The following is a 15,695-nucleotide window of genomic DNA, read 5'->3' as shown; positions in this document are numbered from 1 at the left end:
GTCACAGTCCCAAATGTAAAATGCAAAACTATAAAACTAGAAGATACCAAAGGAGAAAATCAAGGTGATCTTGGAATTGGCAATGATCGGTGAAAGAAAGAATTGATTAGTTGGACTTTGTTAAAATTAAAAAAATTCTGCTCTGTGAAAGACACTGTCAGGAGAATAAAAAGACCCACCACAAACTGAGAGAAAATATTTGAAAATGGCATATTTGATTGGGGACTGTTATCCAAAATATATAAAGAATTCTTAAAACTCAATAGTAAGAAAATTAACTCCCAATATAAAAACGGGCCAAAAGTCTCAATGGACAGATATACAGGTGGAAAATAAGCATATGAAAAGATGCTCCACATGCTGTGTCATTAGAGAAATGCAAATGTAAACAATACTACTACATACCTATCAGAATCGCCAAAATTCAGACTGCTGACACCACTAAATGTTGATTAGGCTCTGGAGCAAAAGGAACTCTTATGCATTGCTGGTGGGAATGCAAAGTGGTACAGCCACTTTGGAAGACAGTTTGACAGTTCCTTATAAAACTAAACACATTTCTTACCATACCATCCATCAATCATGCTCCTTGGAATTTACCCAAAAGAATTATGTCCACACAAAAATCTGCACATGGGTATTTATAGCAACTTTATTTATAATTGCCAAAACTTGAAAGCAACCAAGATGCCCTTCAGTAGGTGAATGGATAAATAAACCATGGTGTATCGAGACAATGGAATATAATTCAGTGCTAAGTAGAAAGGAGTTCTCAATTCATGAAAAGGTATGGAATAACCTTAAGTGAACCTGATTTGAAAAGGCTATATATCATATGGTTCCAACTATATGACATTCCAGAAAAGGCAAAACTATGGAGACAGTAAAAAGATCAATGGTTGCCAGGGGTTGGGGGAAGGCAGGAAGGGATGAAGAGGCAGAGCACAGAGGATGTTTAGGGTACTAAAACTACTCTTTATGATTTATGTAATGGATAAATGTCCTTAAACATTTGTTCAAACCTATAGAATATACAGCACCACAAGTAAACTCTAAAGTAAACTATGGGATTTGGGTGATTATGATGTGTTAATGTAGGTTCATCAGTTGTAACAAATGTACCACTCTGGTGCAAGATTTTGATAATGGGGGAGTGTATGTATGTGTAGGGGCAGGGGGCATAGGGGAAGTATCTGTACCTTCTGCTCAATTTTATTTGAATCTACAACTACTGTAAAAATAAAGTCTTTGTAAAAACACAAAGATATGAGAAAAGAAAACTACAGATCAGATCCCTCATAAACATAGATACGTAAGTTTTAAACAGAATATGAGCAAATCAAATCCATCTCAATATATAAAAAGGATAATACATCATGACCATGTAGGGTTTAATTCTAAGAATACAAGTGTTGGTTTAACACTTGAAAACCAATCAATGTAATTCATCATATTAATGGACTAATAAAGAAAAACCATATGATCACTCAATCAACACTAGTAAAACATTTGACAAGATCCAACATCCATTTGTGATTTTAAAAAAGAAAAAACAAAATATAATTTCTTTGAAAATTAGGAATTTGGGGGCTTCTTCAACCTGATAAAAAGCATCTACATAAAAACTACATCTAATTTCATTCTTTTTTTTCCATCTAATTTCATTCTTTTTTTTTAACATGAATTCTTTTTTTGAAGATTTTTATTTATTTGAGAGAGAGCAAAAGAGTGACCGAGTGGGAGGGAGAAGCAGACTCCCCAAGGAGCAGGGAGCCGAGGGGCTTGATCACAGGACCCTGGGATCATGACCTGAGCTGAAGGCAGACAATTAACCAAATGATCCACCCAGGGACCCCATCTAATTTAATCCTTAAAGGTAAAAGACAAAGGTGCCTGTGTGGCTCAGTTTGTTGGGTGTCCCACTCTTGATTTCAGTTCAGGTCATGGTCTCAGGGTCGTGAGATTAAGCCTCGACTTGGGCTCTGCACTCATCAGGGGCTTAAGATTCTCTCTGCCCCTCTCTGCTTCCTTCTGTCTCAAGTAAATAAATCTTTTTTAAAAACCTGTTTTTATTTGCACACAACATGACTACCTATGTAGAAAATCCTATGAAATCTACAAAAACAAACCAAACCCATACTAGAACTAATAAATAAATTTAGCTAGATCATAGGACACATCTTTAATAGAAAAAATTAATTGTATTTCTATATACTGTGAATGGTCAGAAATTGAAGTAAAAAACACAATACCATGAAAAAGTGAAATATTGGGGGGTGGATTTAGCAAAAGATTTGCAAGAGCTTTACACTGAAAAGACTAAATATCACAGAGAGAAATTAAAGACAATCATAAATGGACAGATATATCATGTTAATGGATTGAAATACTCAATATTGCTGCGATGTCAGCTCTCATCAAATACATCTATAGATGCAATGAAATCCTAATCAAAATACCTGGAAGGTTTTTTCTTCTGGAGTGGGGAGGGTAAAAATTGACAAGCTTATTATAAAATTCATATGGAATGTTAAGTATCTAGAAAAGCCAAAATAATGTTATAAGAGGAGAACAAAGTTGGAGGGCCTAACACTACCTGATTTCAAGGCTTATCTGAAAACTATAGTAATCAAAACAGCATGGTATTGGAATCAAGATAGACAAATAGATCTCTGGAACAGTGTAGAGAGTCAAGGAATAGAAGAAGTTTAAACGGGGGCACCTGGGTGGCTCAGTGGGTTAAAGCCTCTGCCTTCAGCTCAGGTCATGATCCTGGGGTCCTGGAATCGAGCCCCACATTGGGCTCTCTGCTCAGCGGGAAGCCTGCTTCCCTTCCTCTCTCTCTGCCTACTTGTGATCTCTGTCTGTCAGATAAATAAAAAATCTTTTTTAAAAAAGAAGAAGCTCAAATGGCATAATGAAGGTGGATTACAACATGTGTAACTAATCACCCACTGATTTAAATAGTCTTTGTTCCTTTCCTGCAATATATTTATGCCCATGCAATTCTGTACATTGGCAAGTATGTCTGTAGTGTTAAAATGGTCAGTGTGGTCAAATCCTGGAATTGGCATTTGACTGAAGGTAGGGGCTTTTGGCCAGTTTGTTTTTTTCATAACTGCATATGCAGTGTCTTGTGCAGTGCCAGGTATCTAGGAGGTGCCTAATTAATTTTTTGTAAACTGATGAAACCCACAAGAGTCATACCTAGAGGCATGATCTCTAAAATGCTGGCAGAACCACAGCTATGCACTCTTGAAGATACAGCCCCATTTAAAAAATATTTATTTATATAAAAATTTATTTATATATATATAATATATATTTAATGTAAAATATATTTTATATATTTATACTTATATATATATTATTTATATAAAATATATATTTTATTCATCTTGGGGAGAGAGAGAGAGAACACGGAGAGGGAGAGGGAGAAGCAGATTCCCTGCTGAGCAGAGATCCTGGGATCATGACCTGAGCCAAAGGCAGAAACTCAACCAACTGAGCCACACAGGCTCCCTGAATGAGCTGATGTTTAGCCAGTGCTTCCTATGGGCCAGGTGCTGTGCTGAGCCCCAGCTAAGTATTGCTTTATTTTATGCTCCACCAAATATAAATGATTAGGATTTGTGTTTTGCAGATAAGAAAACTGAGAAAGAGGGAGGTTTGGTACTTTGTTCAAGGTCACCTAGCCAGTAAGTGCCAGAATTTGCACCCAGGCCAGTTTGTCTAATTTCAGAACCTATAGGCCTGACTACTATGCAAGAGTCACACAGAATCCCAGAGAGACCCAGGGATACACACGGACAATTTTTGGCCATAAGAAAGCTATTTCCAAACTCAGAGACAATCTCATGCAGTCATGTGTTCACACAGTTACACACACACACACACACACACACACACACACTCACACACATTCTCCCAGAAACACAGACATACTCAAGTGATGGCCCCTCTTCCATGTCAAATATGGACATTCCCACTGTTGAAAAAAGGAAACCACAGGACCAAAATGGAGTCATTTATGCTAGGCCAAGTCACCCAACTGGGGCTTAATCCCTAACCTAATTTTAGTTTCAACCTCCCCTCAGACATGTAGTCTTAACCAGCCAGTCAGGAATTTTCTGGTCAGCACCAATAAGATAATCTGTCCCATGGGCCCTCTCTAACTTCAAAAGGAAAATGAGGTAATCCACTTAATAAGACCCCTTTTCCCACAAAGGATGTCACCTCACCCCAAATAATCCCCTTTTTTCTTTACGACCTCCTTGTCCTGCTTTTAAAAACTTTCACCTTTCTGTAGCCCTCTGGAGCTCCTCTCTACTTGCTAGATGGGATGCTGCCTAATTCATGAATGGATTAATAAGGCCAATTAGATCTTTAAAATGTACCTGGTTGAACTTTTATTTAACAGAAATGGTGGCAGAATCAGGATCCAAAGAGAACTTCTGACAGCATTTGGGGACAATGAGAAACAGGTGCGGTGCCTGTGAACCCTTAAGTTCTCTGTGATTCTCCCTGTTTCCGAGGGCCATTGGTAAGTTTCTTTCAGTTCTGAGACCCCCTTTCTTAGTGTTGAGCTCCCAATATTAAGTGGCTTTCCACAGTTCCCTATTTTGCTTGAAAAACCTTAATCCTTTCCCTAATCCCCAGATTGCACTTTCGGAGCTGTTGTTGGTTACTAGGTTGAACTGGACTGGGTCTGGCTTAAAAACTAGACGAGGGTCCAGGATTGGACTGGGTCTGATTTAAGCTGAGCGGTCTGGTATGAGGCATCAGGTCAGTAAAATTTTATTTTATTTAAAATTTTATTTTAAATGAAATTTATTTTAAATAAATAAAATAAAAATTATTTTAAATAAAGCCTAGGGGCACCTGGGTGGCTCCGTCAGTTAAGCGTCTGACTTCGGTTGAGCCCCATGTCAGGCTCTGTGCTCAGCAGGAAGTCTGCTTCTCCCTCTTCCTCTGCCTCTCCCCCCGCTTGCTTTTTTCTCTGATAAATAAATTTTTAAAATCTTAAAAATACCCCACACAAATGTTGATGGGCATGGGTCAAGCATTTAAAGACTGTTGGAGCACTTGCCACCTCAAGAAAACTGCCAGAACAGGACAGAGTGACATTTGCCAACCTTAAGAAAATTTCTGTGCAACAAGAGCCCACAATTCCCAATCCCATGGCATGTCCCTCTTACGTACTGGTTTGGTTCTGAGAAGCCCAAGGTCTAGCTAAAAGAAATAAGATCCTTTAGGGGCGCCTGGGTGGCTCAGTGGGCTAAAGCCTCTGCCTTCGGCTCAGGTCATGATCCCAGGGTCCTGGGATCCAGCCCCGCATCGAGCCCCGCATCGGGCTCTCTGCTCAGCAGGGAGCCTGCTTCCTCCTCTCTCTCTTTCCGCCTCTCTGCCTACTTGTGATCTCTGTCTGTCAAATAAATAAATAAAAATCTTAAAAAAAAAAAAAAAGAAAGAAGATCCTTTAAATTCAAAGAGTTGAGTGCTCCACCTTCGGGAACACCTGCTTAGGTCTAAAAATTATAATCCCTGAGGTTGCAAATAGATACCTAGTAAAAGAGCAAGATCTTCCTAAAAGCTCTCTAGAATTACAACAGCCATTATGGGGAATGTTCCAATTAGACAAGACTGTTCATTTATGATGTGCCCTTGAAGGCAAGTGATCCCAAATTAAACACAGAGAATGAGATACCTATTTTAATTGGTAGGCAGAAGTTTCCAAAAGACTTTAAGATTCCAAAAGAGCTTCATTAAGAGATTCATCATAGAAGGGTAATGAAAAATTTAGGGCACAAGAGGATATGTAAAACAAAGCATGGTCAGACTGAAGTGACCCCCTTCTGCTCCCCTCTGTCCTTCTTTACTGGAGCACTCACATTTTACTAATTCACTGTCTGAACTGCCTATCCACTCTGTAGAGACTATTAAACAGTTATCCTTTAAAATAAAAACTACCTGAGGTTGCAGACCAACATCCTCAGTCATCTTTTACTTTGGTCAAAGACTGCATTAAGGACCATAGTTAAAGAATTTCCTAAACCTAGGGAGGAAACACCAAAGTTTTTTGAAGAATATTTAGTCATTATTGGAGCCCGTGACTCCAGGCTGCCAGATCCTCATCTGCTTGGACACACGTTGGCAGGACCTGGTAAAGCCCCAACATGGACACAGGAAGCAAGATGTCAAAATCCCGAGGATGACGTTCAAGATCCTCGACCTTCAACATCTCAGGGACCAAAAGAAGCTCACAAAAAGCACCTGAACCCTTACAAACCACTCCTAGGGTCTTCCTCACCCACACTGGTTTGGTCTACTATACAAACTTGCAAACAAAACAAAACAAAAACCCCAAGATGAATCTGTGGCAGACTTTAAATCCTGCTTAGAAGCCCTCCTTCTACAGCATTTGGGGTTCTGTACAATAAATAAGGTCACCCAATCTGCTCTAGCTGCTTTATTTGTAAACAGATTATCTCCTGAAATTGGTGGATTAACAAAAAGATAGAAAACAGGATGGGAGGCCACTGAACTGATCGAACTCATGACCACAGCTGAGCATTCTGGAAGAACCCTGGAATGAGACCACAAACAATAAGTTGCCAAGGTATTAGCCTTACAGTTACAACAGCTCCAAGGCCAGAGACCTAAAATAGCCCCTGGGCCTTGCAAACGGCACCATTTTAGGGGTTTAACATCAACACACTGGCTCAAGGATCTATGTCTCAGCTGTAATCACCTGGGACACTAGAAAAGAGATTGTCCTCAAAGGTTCTACAAAAATTTTATTTGACATGTCCTTGTATTTACTTCCCAAGGAGGGTCCCCATATGTGCTCCTCCCACAGTTGATGGGACATCGAGGGGTTCTCTGATAAATTATTACCAGTAATCCTCTTAAACAGTCAAGGGGGAATTAAAATTAAAAGTGATGTAAGATCTTGCCAAATTAGAGTTGATACCAGAGCTATGCTTTCTTTTTTTCTTTTTCTTTTCTTTTTTTTCCCCCAGAGCTACATTTTCTACCTTAAGCCTCACTGTCACAAGGACAAATCCCTTGGAGTAATAAGGAGGTTTCCATAGTGAGGGTATCTAATAAAATTCAGAGAGAGTTCATATTTCAACCAGTACAAATGACTCTGGGACCTTTCACTGAAAAAGATTCCTTTTTGGTACGATATACAGCCTTAGTCAACCTATTAGGTAGAGATCTCCTAAGTTAAAAAGGCTAATACATTTTTGCCTCCAATGGAGACCTCACCTTGGAATTTCCCGACCAACTCCAACCTGATCTTTTATATTCCTTACAATCTGTCCTTGATGTAGAAGAGGAAGAAGTCTAACAAAAGTCCCCTAATTTAATAGAGGTACCCCCAAATTTGTGGGCTACTTCTAATACTGACACTGGGAGAATAGAAAGTGCAGAGCCTATAAAAACTCAAATACAGGGGTGTCTGGGTGGCTCAATCAGTTAAGCATCTGCCTTCAGCACAGGTCATGATCCCAGGGTCTTGGGATTGAGTCCTGAATCAGGCTCCCTGCTCCACCGCGAGCCTGCTTCTCCCTCTCCCTCTGCCACTCCCCATGCTTGTGCTCTCTTTCTCTCTCAAATAAATAAATGAAATCTTAAAAAAAAAAACTCAAATAGACAAAACTAAGCCTCTTCCTAAATTGCCTCAATAGCCACTAAAGTCTGAGGCCAAATAAGGCTTTGCACCCACAGTGTAAGACCTACTCACTCAGGGGCTAATCATTCCCTGTATCAGCCTCTGTAACACGTCCACAGGGCCCTAAACCTAGTGGGTGGGGATAGTGATTTGTCCAGGATTTGAGAGCTATTAATAAGATAGTTATTCCCCAGTTTCATTCTTCTGCATGTGGCTTTCCAATTTTCCCAACACCGTTTGTTGAAGAGACTATCTTTTTTCCATCGGACATTCTTTCCTGCTTTGTCAAAGATTAGTTGACCATAGAGTTGAGCGTCCATTTCTGGGCTGTTCCATTCATCTCTGTTTCTGTTTTTGTGCCAGTATTTCCCAGTTGTCCCAACCTGAACACCTTTCTGTCCTAAGTCCCACCAGACTCAAAAGGCTCACTGCTGTAGACCTGCGTTCTTTCAGCAACCCAGGAGACCCCAAAAGCCACTATCTGTTTGCCTTTACTTGGAAGAGTCGACAATATACCTGGACAGTTATGCCTTAAGGACTCACTGAGGCCTCTTCTTATTTCTCCCAGGTGCTCCACCAGGATTTAAGGACCTTCCAATCCCCTAGGAAATCGAGCCTTTTATGATATGTGGATGATTTCTTGCTGTGCTCAATTATCAGAGGCATCCATAAAATATTCCATTTATTATGCTACAACAGTTAGCTGCAAAGGGACATAAAGTCTCTAAGGAAAAATGGCAATTGTCTTTAAATTCTGTTCATTACCTAGGTCATAATCTAAGCGCTGGGGGAATTCAGCTATTTCCAAAAAGAATTAAACTAACCCGGGGATTTCCTAAGCCTACAGGCAACAGCTTCATGGGTTTCTGGGCTTGACTGGCAATTGCAGACTGTGGGCTCCTAATTTTTCCCTGTTAGCTTCTCCACTGTACGAACTTACGAACATTTCTGTCCGGGAGCCCATTCCTTGGGAAGAGAAATGTGAGCAGGCCTTCAAAAGCCCAAAGTAAGTACTACAAGAACTGCCTACCTTAGGGCTACCTGACTACTCAAAAGTTTTCTCCTTATTTGTACAAGAAAGGGGTGGATAATCAAGCCCTGGGAATGCTCATGCAAGAATGTGGTAATGAACATATGCCTATTGCTTATTATAGCACATAACTTGGTTCACTTGCTTGTGCCTATTCCAGCAGTCTCTTTTTTATTTCTTTCAAGATTTTTATTTAAATTCTAATTCGTTAACTCTCCCAGTCTTAAGGCTATAGCCACAGATGCAAAGTTAATAGAAGCCTCCGCAGATCTAACTCTAGAAAATAGTGTCTATTTACAAACTCCTCATTGTGTCCCAAGTTTTCTTAACTGAATTGACTAAACCATCTTCTCTGCCAGCAGACAAACCTCCTGCCTTCTGCTTTCACTACCTCATCTACAGCTTAAAACACTGAAATATCCGTAATGCTGCAACATTACTACCCCTGCACAATGAAGGTGAGCCCCATGGCGATGAGGAGGTAACATCCCATTTCATGACACTTCGCCCTGACTCATGAGACACCCCTTTAACTCATCCTGATTTAATCTTGTCTGTTGACAGGTCGTACTGTAGACATGAACAAGGCAATCTCCAAGCTGGTTATACTATTGCTATCCAATATGAACTATTATCCAATATGAACTATCCAATATGAACTACTCAACCCAACGGGCAGAGCTCTGTGCCCTTACCAAGGCTTGCAAGTCATCAGGACAAACTGTACTGATGGCCAGCAATTTCTTTGGGGTTGTCCATGATTTGGGAATGCTATGGAAACAAAGGAGTTCTCTTACATCCTCTGGGACCCCAGTCAAAAACGGATAGCAAGTAAATGACCTTCTTACTGATATTTGCTACCTTCTGAAATTGCTGTCATTAAAATGGAGGCTCACACTAAAAGGACTGAACCTGAGTATCAGGGGAATGCCCTGGCTGACTCCCATGCAAAGGCTATTTCAGTCCATGCTCCTTCTGCCAGACTCTTTCCAGGCATGCCCTCCATGCCAGACTTTTGCCATCCTGATTTCCTTACAACATGGCAGCAGTTAGAAGCAAAGAATTTAAGATGGGCAAACAATGGTTGTAAATTAAATGAACAGTCAGAGCTATGGGAAACCCCAGATGGCTACTTGGTTCTTCCCAGCTCCCTGGCAAACCCCATTTTTCAGTTTTTACATTCCTTCACCTACTGTGGTGCATTTGAGATAATTCAAATCATAAATAGACACCAGCGGGGAGATTTCTGTGAAATTGCAAAAAAAAAAAAATTTACCACCAATGTCTTATTTGTCAGGTCCATAATCTTGGAAAAACTGTTTTTGTTCCCTTACTCTGGACCCTTTGAACACCTGCAGCAGGATGTCATTCAACAGTCACTTAGTATGATGTATCAATATGTTCTTGTTACTTTATGTATGTTTTTCAAATGGACCGAAGTGTTCCCTGGCCCAGTGCTGATGCCCTCACAGTGGCAAAGAAACTATTAAATGCATTTTCCACTTGGGTTATACTTTCCATGATCTCCAGTGATGGAGGCCCCCACTTTGTTGGGCCAACCATAAAGCTTTAACACAGAACCCCACAAACCTCTTGGAATTATCACTGTCCTATTACCCTCAATCATCAGGCAAGGTCGGGAGAACTAATGAGATCCTCAAACTTAAAATCTCTAAACTTGCTGGAACTAGCAGACTCTCTTGGCCTTAGGTACCATCTTTGGTCTTGCTGATCCTTCATAGTACCCCCTTTGGAAATCATAAACTCATTCCATACGAGCTAGTCACCAGTAGACCAATGTCTGTTGACACAAACCTGCTGATCCCTTAGCTCAAATGAGTATGATCAGCTACTGTAAGTTCTTAATGTCTTATGTTCAAGCCTATCAACAGGTTCAAGAAGCTTTCCCATATTCCAATTCAAAGGATCCTATTAGTTTACAGCATTGTGACTGTGTAATCTGGAACTGTCATCAGAGTAATACAGCCACTCAACCTCACTGGAAAGGCCCTTACTAAGTGCTCCTGACCACTGGCACTGCTGCAGAACTAGAAGGCATTGAGCCTTGGGTACACATCTCACAGCTACACCTGACAGCTAATCCTGGGCAGACACTGGAGGTCTCCAATTCAAACTGACAAGAAAGAGAAGTAGCTGACATTGGGGTAGATTGCTCCTGCTCAAGATAACAAATTGAAAAATAAGGAAAAACAAGCAAACAAACAAGCAAAAAAAGAAAAATGAGTGCGCGCGAGAGAGACAGAGAGAGGTAGATCAGATCAGACCTCATCTTTAAAACATGAAGCCCTTTCTCCTTTATTCCCTTTCCTTTATTGGCATTGGCCTGGAAACATAATGCCTTTCCCTGTATCTCCTAGGTCATTGCTAAGAGGACGGAAGCCTTTCAGATTGCTGTATTTGTCATCCAACATAGCAATCTACCTATGATGTTAGAGACCCCCTCATCCTCCCTGTGACCAGTTTCTCCTCCTAACGTCCCTTCAACTACAGTCGACTTCTCCCCACCCTTAGAAGTCTCTTACTGAGTTCAACTCTTATGGCCAGAACACCCAGTGCCTTGTTTTTACATCTCTCTAATTATAACTGTACATACCCAATTTGACAAAACTACCTACATAATTCTTAGTCCATTTGCACTCCCACATTCCCATGATTATCTAGATCAGATCTGCCCTCTACTCAGTGAGATCTCCCCAGCAGCACCCATCTTTGCTAGGCATTTAGAAGGACTATTTCAGGCTCAGGGATTCTGTTTCCATATGCACTGAAAACCTGACTGACCACTGGCTTGAATGAATAAGTGTAGCATTCCTGTGTATTAACAGGGCCAGCCTGATGGGAATGGTCTGTGCCCTGACAGGGTTTGTCCTTGTCTGTTTCATTCTTCATAGGTCTGTGAATGCCTAGATGGCCAGTACATAACCTGGCAATGCCTTTTAGGTTATCTACCGGTGCTCCTAACTTTCCCCAAAGGAACTAAGACACCTCATTGGTCAATTCCCCTGTATTTACAATCATTGAGTTAGAAAGGACTTCCCAGGAGCCTCTCATGACTCAGAATTCACTGAACCAGGGCCCCACTTCCCTGGCTAGGAATAAATGTAAATGAAGATATGATCACAAACTCCTCCTTAACTCTTCAAGGTATTGCAGATTCTGTTGCTAAGACAATTGTCGCCCCCGAAAGATCCGTAGGCTCTCTGGCCAAAGTAGTTCTTAATAATAAGGGTAGGCCTTGACTATCTTTTAGCTGGGTAAGGAGATGATTGTGCTATGGCCAACACCACCTGCTGAACTTGGATTAACACTTCTGGGGAAGTTGACAGCTTATAAAGGAGACTCCTTTAGCAGGATCTTTTTTGACTTCTTTGATTTTGATTGGTTTGCATCTTGGGGACCATCGCTCCAAAGTGCATTCCAAACACTGGAAATTATTCTGGTCATTATAATCACCATAATCTCCCTGTTGCATTATATTCTTTCAAGAGCTGTAAATGTGTGTTAGTAGCGCTCACCACCAAGCAAACGATCTCCCTAGGACTGGAGTGTCAGAAAAGGAACTAAGAGAATGAGCAACTTAAAGATTGTGACCCTGAAACCATGATTTGTGAATATCACAAAGGTTAAAGCCTGTGGATACCACACAAAAAGAGCAAGAAAAACAGCAAGACCTTTAGAGTGGTAGCTGGGAGTAGTGCTAATGCCTTCAATTTTGATCACATCTCTAAATTAAGACAAGAGTCTGATCAAAAGGGGGGGATTATTAAAAAGAAAATCACAGGTCCCACATGGGGTGAGTTATGTGAGATCAAGTCTCCAAGCTTGGGTTTAATCCCAAACCTGATTGTAGTTTCAACCTCTTCCAGACATGTAGTCTTAACCAGCCAGTCAGGAAATTTCTGGTCAGCACTAATAAATTAATCTGTCCCATTTGGGTCCTTCCTCTCTATCCGCAAAAGGAAAATGAGGTAATCCACTTAATAAGGCTCCTTTTCCCACAAAGGATGTCACCTCACCCCAGATAATCTATGACCTCCTTGTCCTGACTTCAAAGAACATTTCCCTTTCTGTAGCCCTTTGGAGCCCCCTTCTAATTGCAAGATGGGACGCTGTCTGATTCATGAATGGATTAATAAGGCCAATTAAGATCTTTAAAATTTATTCAGTTAGTTTTCGTTATTGAACAACACAATCACCATAACTCAAGGCAGCAGATCCGGGCCACACGGGGTCACACAGTCACACACCCACTTCTGGAACCACAGACGCACAGGTAACCCCCACAAACCCATTCGGTTATGCACAGTCAGCAATGCACATAGTCATCCGATCACTTGCAGTAGGACTGCACACAATCTCCCCAGCACCGAACAATGCCTCTTCCCCTAGGTAGCGCAGTGACACAAACCCAGATTCAAAGCCACTGATTTTCCAGGAAGTGGAGCGGGGAGGCCGTTCCGGGGTGGGGTCTCAAGCTTAGTCATTTCTGGCAGGCCTTGGGGTTGCAGGGCAGAGCAAGCCTGGGCTCCACGTCCCGTTCTGCTATTGGCTGGAGGCCCGTGCCGGGGTGGGGCTTGCCCCCAGCCTTCTCCCTCAGCGGCTGAGGAGCCAGTCGGCTTGGGGAGGGTAACCAACTCGGGGACGGTGCCTAACCGTCCTGGTTTGCCGGGGAGGTGGGACTTGCAGCACTAAAACCCGGGAAGTTCACGGCAAACCATGAGGAGCTGGGCGAGGCTTCTCTGCAGTGGGCATGTCGGGCGGGATGGGACGTCTCCAGTTCCTAAGTGTCGCTCTCGGCCCGCAAGAACGACACGGAGACACGCGTGGAGGCAAACTTCTTTAATGGCTTCTTTTTATCTTCTTCCCCCTCTGGCGCAGCACAGCACGCAGCTCCTGCCGCCCCCTCGGGCGCCGCCGCCGCCTCCAGGGCCGCGCACCGCCCCTCCGCCGCCGCCGCCATGGTCCGGGCTGCGGCCCCCTCCAGCCGGCGCGGCTCGGCGCCGCCTGGCTCCCGGCGGGCCCCGCCTCTACAAGTACATTCAAGCATATATACACCGGCAGCTTAGCCCGCCTAGCCAATCACCGCAGTGCTCATGCACCTCCCGCGTGAGTGGACCTAAATGAACAGCCAATCATATTCAGTCCCTTACAGCTCTTATAGTAGGCCTCCTGTACTGGCTCCCGACACCTAAGGCTTGCGTCTGGGAGGGGAAGGAGCGGGGTGTGCCCACTAGAAATAGGCTACTTATTTTCAGTTGTAGAAATACTCGCCCAGGGTGAAAAACAGACAAGGAAATCACCACCACCACCACCACCACCATCATCATCATCCAGAGGAGGCTCTGGCTCATCTTAGGCCCTCATTCCCCCTTTCCCTTTAACAATGCTTTGTTTCACCCAAGCCTACAGTAAACCCATTAAGGACTCTTTTCAAAGTGCCCTCCGTAACTTGTGAACTGCCTGAAAAGAGAGCCTCCGCAGCCTCCTTAGGCTTCCTGGGACTCCCTGCTGGCCCCTCGCATCTACTCTTCACAAGCAGTAGAGAGGTCTGCGTCCCATCTCTTCTGTGCAATGCCCTTTGGTAGTTCCCACCTTACTCAGAGTAGAAGCCCGAGATCTGACTCCTGCTTATCTCTCTGACCTCAACAACCAAGGACACTTACCTCTCTAGAACCACACTGGTCCTCCTTCTGGATGCCATGCGAATTCCCACTTTGGAGCCCTTACACTAGCTGTTCCCTCTGCCTGGAACACTATTCCTTGAGATCTTCTGATGACTTATACCCTCCCTTCTTCCAAGCCCACCTTCTAAGCTTAAATATCATCTTTTCAGAGAGGCCATCCTTTGGCCACCCCCAGTTAAAATAACCTCCCCTTCAACTCTCTTTTTCTGTGTATTTTTCTTTTTCTTCTTTTTTTTAAAAAGATATTTTATTTATTTATTTGAGAGAGAGACAGTGAGAGAGAGTATGAGCGAGGAAAAGGTCAGAGAGAGAAGCAGACTCCCCATGGAGCTGGGAGCCTGATGTGGGACTCGATTCTGGGACTCCAGGATCATTACCTGAGCCGAAAGCAGTCGCTTAACCAACTGAGCCACCCAGGCACCCTCTGTGTATTTTTCTTCAGAAAAGAGAATATGTCACTCACTCCCTGACATATTTATTGTCTGCCTTCCCCCAGAAAAATGTCAGCTTCTTAGTGGCAGGAATTTATATTGTCTGATGTGTTCACCCGTGCCTCCCTAGCCTGACACAGTACATGCTCAACAAATGTTCATTCAATGAACAAAGCCAGATGATATGAGTGTAATAAGGAGTGGTAGAGACTGTGGGACCTGTGAAAATATGTTCACCTCAGACCATTCACATTCACACACACCCACACACATCCTCATACATATACCAGGTTGTTGTCTGCAAGCCAAAGAGTTTGGGCTGCCAGTTTCCATCTGAATTTATAAATAGTAAAAAGCATTAACAGGAATATAGGATACATGCCAGTTAGCACCTTACTGTGTATGGTTCCTCATAGTGTCAGTGTCCCAGCAACCAAAGATCAGGAGCATGAACCTGCCCTGAGTCAAGAAAGTTGGCAGTGAGGGGGAACACACAGCATGGGGGACTGTGGGGTATTGCAGTAAAAGTTGTATCATAGGATTTGAGCTTGTTAAGTGATTTGGGGACAATTCAAAGTGAAGTTTTACTCTAGATTGAATACTATCCAGAAGTGGGGGTAATTTTGTGATTGGGTATGCTAACACATCTTCCCTATAGAGAGGACAGACTAGGATAGGGGATGTTCAGTTAATTTCTGTGGTTTAGACAGTGTCTCTGATGTTTTGTCTGTGTTCAGACATGATTTTGAGGTGGTCTCAATTTTGTCTTAATCCACCACAGTTACAGAGTGACCTTCTCTGATGTTGATACTCTGTGAAATTGTTTATGTTCAACAGAAGAACACCAAAGC

The sequence above is a fragment of the Mustela nivalis genome, assembly GCF_964662115.1.
Source record: "Mustela nivalis genome assembly, chromosome: X".
NCBI classification, from domain to species: Eukaryota; Metazoa; Chordata; class Mammalia; order Carnivora; family Mustelidae; genus Mustela; species Mustela nivalis.
The sequence above is the reverse complement of the archived record's forward strand: the minus strand, read 5'-3'. Positions refer to the sequence as shown.